Source organism: Rhinolophus ferrumequinum, chromosome 12 (genome assembly GCF_004115265.2).
Source record: "Rhinolophus ferrumequinum isolate MPI-CBG mRhiFer1 chromosome 12, mRhiFer1_v1.p, whole genome shotgun sequence".
Classification (NCBI taxonomy): Eukaryota; Metazoa; Chordata; class Mammalia; order Chiroptera; family Rhinolophidae; genus Rhinolophus; species Rhinolophus ferrumequinum.
Genome location: NC_046295.1, coordinates 48374948 through 48383700, shown reverse-complemented (window position 1 = coordinate 48383700; position 8753 = coordinate 48374948). Strand labels below are relative to the sequence as shown.

At 39.5% G+C, this 8753-nt stretch overlaps 1 pseudogene; it reads right to left on the bottom strand.

Annotated features, from left to right (window-relative positions):
- Positions 1-5943: 5943 nt before the first annotated feature.
- Positions 5944-6793, bottom strand: LOC117032332 (nucleophosmin-like; annotated as a pseudogene).
- Between the last annotated feature and the right edge of the window lie 1960 nt (positions 6794-8753).

Genomic DNA, 8753 nt, shown 5'->3' with positions numbered 1-8753 from the left:
GAAGGACCTAGTCATAAGTGATATCACAGCCAGAACTTTGCACAGGCCTACGTCTGGGATGTTCATGATATTCAGATGGTGTTTTCCCCCATTGAAAAAAAAATCTGTAGAGATATAATTGAAATAAAATAAACTACACATGGTTAAAAAGTACAATTTGATCATTTTTTGCATATTTTTCAAATTGTTGTGGCTATTCTAAGTCCTTTGTATTTCTGTACCCACTTTAGGTTTAATTGTTTGAGGGTTGGGCAAATGTCAAAGGTTCTTTTATATTGGCGTTCCAATTACGCTGATTATTTAGTTGGTGAAAGAGGAGATGGAGCATAAAGCAATGGCGGAAACAGAGAACCTCTTAGGCTAAGTGCAGGGACCTGTGGCAGCCTGATGTCATTAAATCAGAGGAGGCCAAATCCACGGCCAACTTGCGCTAGCGCAGCCAGTGGTGCTCGTCCACAAAACACTGGGGAGTTCCCCATGCATCCCGTGATCTAGGCACTGGATGGCACCCTTTTCCTGAAATATCATCCTAAACATTTTCTCTGTTGGCCTCTTTGAGGACACGGTGACAATATACTGACAGTCAGAGCCAGAAAGTGATCTCAATCTAGACTTGCAGATTCTTGAGTAGCTTCTTCGCAGCTATGTCTCACGTGAGAACGTTATGAGAAATGAAGTGGTAAGTGATCTGTCTGCTAATGTGAGTGCCACTGAGACTCAATGTCCCTCTGCATAAGCCAGGTCATTGGAGAACTGGATCAAAATTATGGCTCCTCTTTACCCACCAAATGCACAGATGCACTCACACATTTGCTTTGAGTGTCAGAGAGCTCAGGGAGGCAGATGTGGCAGACATGTGTCATCTAGAATCCAAACCCTCTTTTCTTCAAGTGCCCTGGTCTCCTGTTGGGGCAATTCGCTATTGTGTGTCATCTTGGTAGATGGGCAGCTCCTGGTGACAGCCATTCCCTGTTGCCTGCCACCATGAATGTTGACAGAGGCTTTCTCTATCTATCTTGTCGGAGAGGTTGGAGATAAGCACATGACCTCAGCTTAGCCTAGTGAACACTGGCTCCTGGGACATTGAATCTGGAACAAACGAAGCCAACATGGAGGGAATATAGAGGTGAGAGTCTGGGGCAGGCCTCTGTGTTCATGCATGTTGACGTTTGGTGTTCCTTGCACAGTGCTTGCTACACAGAGGATGCTGGGTAAATGTTAAATGAATCAGTGCATGAATAGTAATACTGTATCTTGACCCCATTTCTGCTAAACGAGAACACTGCCTAGAATCACAGAATTGTCAAGCTGGAACAGAGCTTGGTTTTTCTTTCTCATCTCATTCAAACCCTTCATTTTGCTGATAAATAAACAGAGACCCAGGAAGTCCAAGGGATGTGGCCAAAAGATCCCCTCTCTTACGCCCCAGATACAGGCAGAGCTGGGTTCTAAACACTCAAGAGTTGGTGCCTAATATTTTCCTTTCAGCTACTCTATCTCTTGAAAAGTATACATTTAAGATATTTGCCTATGTAATTAGCTACACAGAGACATAAACATATTTGTAGCAGCAGAACCATGGAAAATGGTGCGAGTGGAGGGTAGCATTGATACCAGCCAAGACTCAGACAAGACTGAGTCAAGGCCTACAGCTGGTTATTAGTCTAGGTGAGTTATATTTAGCATAATTTTCCGGATCCCAAAGCATCCTTTCACTTGTTTTATTTTTTACACCAGAGTTTGCTGTAAGTTGACTTTTTAAAGTCACTTTAAGTGGGCTCTTGGACACTGCACTCAGCACTTTTGATGAGACTGCAGGGTTTGTGGGTCTAGGATATCTTCTTCTAGAATCTAGAACACAAGTATCGCAGTTTTCTAAAGACTTGCGCACTGAATGCAGGTTTGTTTCAGGAAATGTAACTTGTATGAAAAATGCTTTATAGCTAATTGTTAAACAAACAGCCTAATGGCCAGTGTCCATATTTGTTACCGGAAAAATAGGAGAGACACTTCAGAAATGTCCAAGACCATCTTTCCCTGAGGGCATTGTCATCAGTCTTGGATAAACAAATTGCATGTTGTTAGTAAATTGTCATAGAGTTTGTAGCAGTCTCTTTTTGAATCTGGTATTGAGGAGGCAAAGTAAAACCCAGTTGTGACAGAACAGACCCTGGAATCTGCAGCCTCAGTGTGAGCATCTGAATGTTGACAGAGGCTTTCTCTATCTATCTTGTCGGAGAGTTTTGGAAGGCTCAGTGAGGCCTTCCAAAAGCAGAGCCTGAGACAAGGAGTTGGGTCTAAGTGGTTTATTTGGGAGATGGAATGAGGGAGAGGAAGAAGGAGGCAGGAAAGAAGGAGGAGCCAATAAAAGGTGTGATCATGAGAATATTACTGCTGTGGGCTGCTGAGGTTCAATCCTGTTGGGGACCTTTTGAGAGATGGTGTGGTTGATACCTCTGGTTCATCCCACTGCTGGAGAAGAAGATGCAGCATTATGCACCAACTGTTGTCCTTTATCATTTGAGGGTTACTCCCGAAGTGTTAATTCCCTGGCATTTCTGTCTTCAGGTGACCTCTGATATAGGCCAAGCCACGTAGGTGGGGAACCAATGGCATATGCTACACTAAGGAAATACTATTCTAGCTACTTGAGAAAACAGGATCTTTGTATAGCACTTTACAGTTCTTTTCTTTAAACATCACCATGGCAACCACCGCAAAATAGAACACCTAAAGTTAGAAAGAATTTAAGATTTTGGGGAATGTGAACTCTAGGAGAGATTTGCCTTTCCATTTGATAAGAAAGCTTTGCAGGAAGTATTCAATATGATAAGTTATTCTAGTTCTTTGTTGTCCATATATGTGCTGTTCGCATTCATCGCTCTCTCCGCTCAACATCTTGCATAATTATAGCACAATATCAAAACCAGGACATTGATATTTGTGATCTCGACACAATCCAATGACCTTATCTGGATTTCACGAGTTTTATATGCATTCACTTGGGTATATTTAGTTCAATGTCACTTTTTATCACCTGCATGGATTTGTGTGGCAACTACCACTTTGAAGATATAGGACAGTTCCTTTGCAAGGGTCCCTTGTGTTACCCTTGATAGCCACAGCCGCCTCTTTCTCCCTCAACCCCACCAACCCTGGAGACCATTCATCTGTTTTCCATCTCTATAATTTTGCCATTTCAAGAATGTTGTGTAAATGGAATCACACAGGTGTAACCTCTTGAGATTATTTCTTTTTACTAAGTATATCTTCCTTCAGATCCATCCAAGTTGTGTGTATGAATAGTTTGTTCCTTTTTATTGCAGAGTGCTTTTTCGTATTGCAGTGTGATACATTCATGGATGTATCACAGTTTCTTTAACCATTCACCCACTGAAGGACATTTCAGTTGGTTCCTGTTTTGGGACATTGTGAGTAAAGCTGTTGTGAACATCTGTGGACAGGTTTTCGTGTGAACATAAGTTTCCATTTCTCTGGCATAAATGCCCAAGAGTGGAATTGGTAGGCCATATGGTAAGTGCATGTTTAGTTTTATGAGAAACTGCTCCACTATTTTCCAGAGTGGCTGTGCCATTGTACATCCTCACCAGTGACATGAGTGAGAGATCCACACTCTCCCCAGAGTTCAGAGTTAGTACTGCTCTCTTTTGTCTTGATCATGGGGTCAGAGAGATTGTCTTTGCTTTGGCTTGCAAATTTTACAGGAAGTTGGTCCTATTTGCGGGCCACCAAGGTGATATCTCTGATCATTCTTGCTCTTCTGTTTTCTGACTGCCTCTCTTTTTACCTTGAAATAACAACATATGTAATAGTTGTAATAAATCAAAGCATTTCAAATGACTAATTTCCCTCATGTTAAAGAAATAAAGGGCTGAGTCCCAGTCTGCTGAGATAAATAAGTGACTCAGATGTCGCCTAAATCAATGTGGGAAGATGGATTGAATAGGGGAGAAAATGAAGGATGAAGCAACCAGAGGAAAATGACCAAAGGAATCTATTATTGTAAGATATAAAGAATATTGAAACAGTTTGTGAAGTAGGCTACATATCTTCAGTATGCACAGTAATGGAAAGAAATGTATTTGCAGTGCTACTGGGCTGTGAGCTATTGACTGGTTGTAGGAGTTGAAGGACTTGTTAGAGTAACATAATTGAGGTTCAAAAGGACGTGCATTTCCATCAGTTTAGATGTCATCTTAGAAATGATGCCATAGGTTTAGAAATGATATAACTAATGTTCAGAGCAATAAAATTGCTTGCCCAATGTCACTGCAGACAGGAGCCAGAGCCCCCCCCCCCCCCCCCCCCCCGCCGCCCCACAGCACAGCCTGGATTGCTGTGTGCTTCCTACACAACTATGTGGGGTGATACAGTTTTAAAAAGATTTTTACCTTGACCAGTGTCAGGTATTTTTATGGCATACCAGGCCATGCCCTCCTTTCCTTAGTGTGCCACCTGCTATCGGTTGGAAGCTTCTCAGCTGTCCCACGTTGCTTTTCATGGAACATTAGAGAATATACATTGCAGGGTATATGAAGTGTCATTGTATAGAACAATGGAGGGCCTTGTTTACAAACATCTTCTTGTCTTCAGATGTTCCAAGGCTCAGAAGTAAAAAGAAGAGCTGGCTGTTTAAAAAAACAGATTAGCCAGAGTAGGTTTTAAAATAGCAAGACTTAAAGTGATTCAATGTTAATTGAATATCGAGTAAGGAAGAGGTAGGGAGTTAATTGAATGAGTGAGCTTGGGGTTTCGGATAATTTTTTCATGATGTGAAGGAAATTATTACAGAGTTAGACACAGATCAGGGTGGAGACACAGGCAGCATAATCTTTGGGAGCAGTAAGTGAAAGCCATTTAGTTTGGTGGGAGAAGCATAAGCTTATTGCGGTGTTGATTTTCCCTTAAGCTTGTAAAATTATATTTAAAAACATTTTTTATTGTTATAAAAATTACATATTATCTGAAGAAAATTTAAAAACTATGGGAAAGAAAAAAAAAACAAAATAAATATTATCCCTGATCTCATTATAGATACCACTGACATTTTAGCTTATATCCTTTTAGTCTCTTTCTAGGAGTATGTATCATTTATATATTTATTCATATATATATTCAATGTTTATAAATATAAGATCATATTATTTAGTAACTTACCTTAAAATGTTAAATTCACAAGCACCTTTCCAGTGCAATTTTAAATCACTGCCTAGTATTCTATTGTACAGACGGTTTTTAGTTATTTTACCCAATATTATTTCCCTTTTATAAAGAACCTGGTGATGGACGTTATAATTTTATTTTTGTGCTTATTCACAATTATTTCTTAGGTTATGTTTGGAATTCCAATGTCAAATGAAATTTAAATTTTAAGACTTTTGATTCCTACTGACAAATTATCAACCTGGGAATAAAAATTGCATCAATTGTCATTCCCACCCAAGTTTATAGGGTTGCCCATGTCCTTTCAAAAATGAATTCCATTATTTCTTTATAAATTATGTATATCTATCTTTTTAATTTCTTTGATTACTAAGGACATGATACTGTTTTTTAAAAAAACCCAAATATTTGGGTTTCTGTGTTTGTAAATTATCTGATCATGTCCTTTGATTATTACTTTTTCTATTTAGGTGCTCATCTGTTTCTCATTGATTTTTTAAAAACTTTATTAAGATACTGAGTTTATTTCACATGCATATTTTTATCTTCTCTTCATTTCTACTTGTCTGACCACTGCTGCTACTATGTCCCATCAGAACATTCTATACATACTTAAAATCAAGCAAAGGGTGGAGTTCCATCTTTAAAAACTAAACAGGCATTTTGTGCAACACATTCTTGGCAATGGAACCTGGACAGCATTTATCAGACAAGGTAGGGAACGTCCTCACGCTGCTTTATAAAAAAGACAGCCAGATATCAACTGTTGCAGAAATGAAATAAGATGGAAAATTTTAACAAACTGTTTAAGCTATTTTCTTAAAAGAAACTTCCTCCACTGCCAAAGATCTTTGCAAGCCACACGATCAGTCATCTGGAAGCAATTCTTCACATAATTGATGGCCTTTGCGAAGAGAATACCTTTTTCTATACTTGCTTGCATTTTTGCTTCAACGTCTTCTACACAACTAGGTCCTTATGGTGTTTAGTTTTAGGAGTTTGTCTCCGATTTTTTTTTTTTTTTGAACGATTCTTGACCTTTTGATCTTGGTGTTGATGATTTTGAGTCTTTTCCTTTCTGGTTTGATTTCTGTACATGTTTTGGCTGCAGTGTCTCATATAGATTCCTGTATTGGAGCTTTTTCCTCCTCCTCCTCCTCATCATCATCTTTAGCAGCAAGTGTGAATTTTTTCTATGGAAGCTTTCCAGATATGCTCAGGAGTTTTATCTCTTCTTCACCTTCTGACTCTGCATCTTCCTGTAAGTGCTGTCCATTGATATGCACAGGCCCTGAACTACCCTTCAACTATACGCCACAGGTGGTGTTATTTCAAAGCCGCCGAGGGAAACCGTTGGCTGTACAGATATTTTCAAAGTGGCCAGTGTTCCTTTATTGGATTGCCTTCATAATTCATTGCCTCTGCTTCCACAGTCTGCAATGCACCACTTGCACCAGCCCCTGCACTGAGCATTCTTAAAGGTAACCGGGGCTTATTTTTTATCATCACCCACCTTCAAGTGATCATCTTTGTCTGCCTTTAGTTCACAACCGAAAAGATAGTTTGGGGGCCTCAGGGGGCTCATGTCCATCTCCACGAAATTGTCCATGGGCTGATGGGATTCACTTGGGTGGGAGAAAAGGCGAACGATGATACAAAACAACTGTTCTAAAGAAGAGTTGTGCAGGACAGAATCACACCAGAGCATTTATGGATTTTTAATGGCTCTGGGGACATTAAATATACTTATACACTTTGTTTTCTACATTGTCAAATTTTTTCTCTGTTGGTTGTAGGCTTTCAGTTTTATTGATGTGCTTTTCTACGTTAGTGATGTTTGTTGCGGTTACTGTTTTCTTTTATTTGTTTAATTGCTTTTAGTTCTTCGGCAGTCAAATCTATTGCTGTTGTGATTTCTATCATTGGTATCATACTTAGAAAGACCACCATCCTGAGATCGTATAGTACTTGTTCACGTTTTCTTCTAGTCCTTTAATCGTTTCATCTTGAATCTGCAATTTATTTTGATGGAAGGTCTTATTTCCAGATACAACTTCAAAATATTACATTCTAATTTAAGTTTGTAAAACAGCCATTAGGATGGTTTCTGACCAATAAATACTGTTATGTTTCTATAGTGAACACAGTTGCATACATTGTGTCTGTACCTGCTGAACATAGTTATTCACACCTGGGCCTGGAGCCCCGCTGGGGGCATCACCATACAATTGCTTAGAAGTCAGGATTGGCCTTGGGTTCCACACATACTAAGTAAGAAAGTCATGGTTGTAATGCCGGCTGGCACACTCACATTTCTTTTTCTGGCTTCTCACTTAAAATTATGGTCATATTTTGTTTTCCTTGAGGTTTTGTGAGAAGAGCTTATATATTTCAGTCATTTGTCAGAGCGTCCTTAGTTTGTAGGAGAAATTTTCCTGGGGTTTGATAAAGGGGAGAGAGCAGTTTGGCCTCTTCTCAGACTCTGGTTCAGACCTCATACCAAGTGCTCCCAGCTGGGCAGGATGCAGAGTCCCACACAACTCTGAGCACAAATGAAGCTTCTTCCATGTTGCCCATCTCCAAAAGCCACCAGCTGCAGAACAGATTGTTTCCTACGTTAGAGTTTTGTATTTCTTTTGCAAAGCTTTAAACGTGAACACATATTCTGGTTCTTAGGTCAGCACACAAATACATGCAGCTATACCAGATTTTTAATTATACAAAAGAAGGCACATCTTATTATTCCTGTTTTTGAGGTTCCTAAACTTACATCTCATAAAATGAGACTGGTTGCCAGGAGATAGGGATGTTTTTCATGTAGGTAACTCAGGTAAGGGCAGATAGGTGGGCAGAGAGAAGCTTAAGGAATTCTACACACTGGGGAAATGCTTCCACTCATGTTTTGTGTTTGTGTTTTAAATTTTGGGAGTGACTCACAGGCACTTAGCAAAAGTAACTGATTAAATTAACTGTAGCAGTAATGAGGTTTCCTGGCCTCTTCTCTGAGACTCAGTTCACTGGCCAGTCAGTATTTAATTGGCAGCCTGGTAGTCAGTGAAAACAATGTGGGTTGACTCTCACTTTAACAAATTTAATAGTGCATCACTACATACAATAGTTGCTATTGTATCCAGACGTTATTATTATTAAGAAGTGATACACTGAATTGTTTGTTTTCCTTAGTCACATAAAACAGACGCTCAAGACTCACTTAGACATAGTAAATTTGGGTTGGATGTATTCAGTTAAGTGAAACTGCCTGTTCTAGAAGAATAAACGTTGTAGCAATTGTCCTGCTCTGGCTGTATTTGAAAACAATAAATGATATTCTTAGTATAATTTGATGTTCTATAAATGCCCAGTTGGAGTTCCAGGGCTATAATACCAGATTCTGAAATAGCGGGTAGGGAAAGTGCTGTGGACTGAATTGTGTGCTCCCCAGCCCCCAAATTCATATTTTGAAGTTCTAACCCCCAATGTGGTCATATTTGGAAATACAGCTTTAAGAGGTAATTAAGGTTCAGAATTGCCACTAGCCAGCTGTATGCTCCCACTCTGGGTCTCAGATT